This window comes from Typopeltis vanoorti, chromosome 12, assembly GCF_054136105.1.
Source record: "Typopeltis vanoorti isolate ZY-2024b chromosome 12, IOZ_Tvanoo_1.0, whole genome shotgun sequence".
NCBI classification, from domain to species: Eukaryota; Metazoa; Arthropoda; class Arachnida; order Uropygi; family Thelyphonidae; genus Typopeltis; species Typopeltis vanoorti.
This window is the reverse complement of record NC_143560.1, coordinates 14,870,301-14,872,675: the sequence shown is the minus strand read 5'-3', so window position 1 is coordinate 14,872,675 and position 2,375 is coordinate 14,870,301. Positions and strand designations below refer to the sequence as shown.

At 40.1% G+C, this 2,375-nt stretch overlaps 1 pseudogene; it reads left to right on the top strand.

Annotated features, from left to right (window-relative positions):
* Nucleotides 1-1,325: 1,325 nt before the first annotated feature.
* On the top strand, nucleotides 1,326-1,504 carry LOC150100592 (U2 spliceosomal RNA; annotated as a pseudogene).
* The last annotated feature ends 871 nt before the right edge of the window (nucleotides 1,505-2,375 follow it).

The window sequence follows — 2,375 nt, the reverse complement described above, 5'->3', positions numbered from 1 at the left end:
CCATTTTCCCACACCCACAATTCTAGCCTATTCAAATCATTCTGCAAAGACTGCATATCAGCAACATTTCTGATCCCTTCCTATCTTTTCATCATCAGCAAATAGCTGTATGTCACTTGTTAATTCCTTCCCAATATCATTAATATACAGTCGCCCTTTTTAATAACTTAATAACCCGTTATCGTACATTGTGATTTATAGCGAGTATTCACGATTTATGTACAAAGTATTGAAATTAACTGGACAGGTGAAAAGAAATGTTTTCTAAGATGCTAAGGCAGAGGATGATATAGTAGTCATTTTTTGCTATTTTTTGCTAGCAAAGGCTAGAGATAAATGATAATCCAAGAAGAAAATCTGCTCTTGGTCCAAATGTCATTAAGAGTTTGCGATATTTGAGCACGCCAACATTTGTCGTATGAGGGGGGGGGGAACGTACTATCAAAAAAAAAAAAAACTATGGATAGTTTTTGTAGTAAAGGAGAGAAGCTTGTTTAAATGTATAAGGAAGAATGTGTCTATGATATAACCTGGTCTGAGAAATACATGCATTAGGAGGGACACGTGAAGAGAAAGAACACCATTCACCATCACATGTCAAAAACGATCCAGAAAACTGACAATTCTGTTACAAACGATGGACGACTGACCATAATATGGCAATTTGTCGTGAAGCTCTATTTTATTCGCTATCAAATGACTTGGAAATATCAAATACACCACTTGTTATTACTAGTAGTATGTATTCTGGGATTTAATGATACAGCTAAGTCATTCCAACTTTGTACGTAAGGAGGCGTTTTTTTTTGTATTATATACCCCCCCCATGTCTAATAAGAAGGACCTCCATTGCACCACCACGATGGATGTTACATGGACCTCTATTGCACCACTGCTGTTGGCCGAGCCCATTTCCTCTACTGATCAGAGAGCATTTTAAGTGAAAAACGCATGGGGAGATGTAGGACCCGATTCCTCTACTGGACGTGAAAACGAATCGGGTGAAGGGTGGGGGGGATAGTGTCATGTGCGCCAAGTTGGAATTTGCTATAGATATTGTTCCTGAACGAATGGCTTCTGATTAGAAGGGCTTGACTTGCATCACCACTTCTACAGATCAGAGTCACTTAATAAGCCGCAGGCTTCCACGCAACGGGTGCAACTTTAGGACCCGGGGTCGAGCCCGCTTCCTGCACTGATCACAACAACGAAAGAACCGTCTTCCGGAGGTGAGGCCTAGTGTTTTCCTCAAAGAATCAGACCACACCACCAACGTGTGGTCATCCCCCCGTGGACTACCCCCTTTTTTCGGACCGGTGGTCGTTATCGCTTCTCGGCCTTTTGGCTAAGATCAAGGTGTAGTATCTGATTTTTATCCCATACTGCAATTCACAGAAGAAGAAGGAAAAGAGCTGTACAATAACATGGTCAAGTTACTGGATGACAGCACTTTAAGGATAATCCCATATATGTGGGAGGACTATGATTATCAAATTGAATGCAAGAAGAAGGACGGTGAGTAATGCCAAACACCAAAGCGGTGCAGCCCCTTAGAGGACAGCATCACTGGGACCATGGTCCTTACCTCTTTTAGTCGACTCAAGGTACCCAATGATTAACAAGTAATCCAAATTACTTAAGTAACAAGCTAAGCAAATTTTAATTTTCAGGCAAGTTAGAGTATGGAAAACTTAGAAGAGGACCCTACATCACAGCAGAAAAGACCAACTTCAGGTGGCCACCAAAAATGGTCTCTTGGATGCAAGAACTGTGAAAAGTTGCCAAGTGCTCTAAACAAGCAAATACCTCCTCTAATTCTTAATTATCTCTAGATTATATATATATAAAAAAATTAATTAATTAATACTTAACCTAATTTTCCTATCTATACTTTATTACTAACCTTACGTAGAAGTAACTGCAAATATAACACTAACCAGGAGGTATCGTCTAACTAACCAGAAATTCAATCAAAGTTTATATATATATGTTATGTATATTAGAATAAGTGCTCTAACTAGATACTAACACACTAATTCCCTGTCTCACATGGACGTTCCAAGCCTAACTTCACTTGGAACGAAAGGGTAAACAGAACCCAGGAAAGGGACTGGCACCTTCGCTGGGAAGAACCCCAACCAAAGTATATTGAAATAGCATAAAATAAAAACCCACCCAGCCCACCCACTTCAAGTCCAGTTGTTTTATTTTCAACTGTCCTATCAGTCTTTTCTCTTCAGACCATAAGTTTCAACAGGATTCCCAAGCCTGCAAAGTCTATAGACCCTCTCGACTCAAACAGTGGCCAGAGAGGGCAAGGACGGAACAGGCAAATGGGGATTTAATAGATCCAAAATGGTGAATCACAAAGGGTA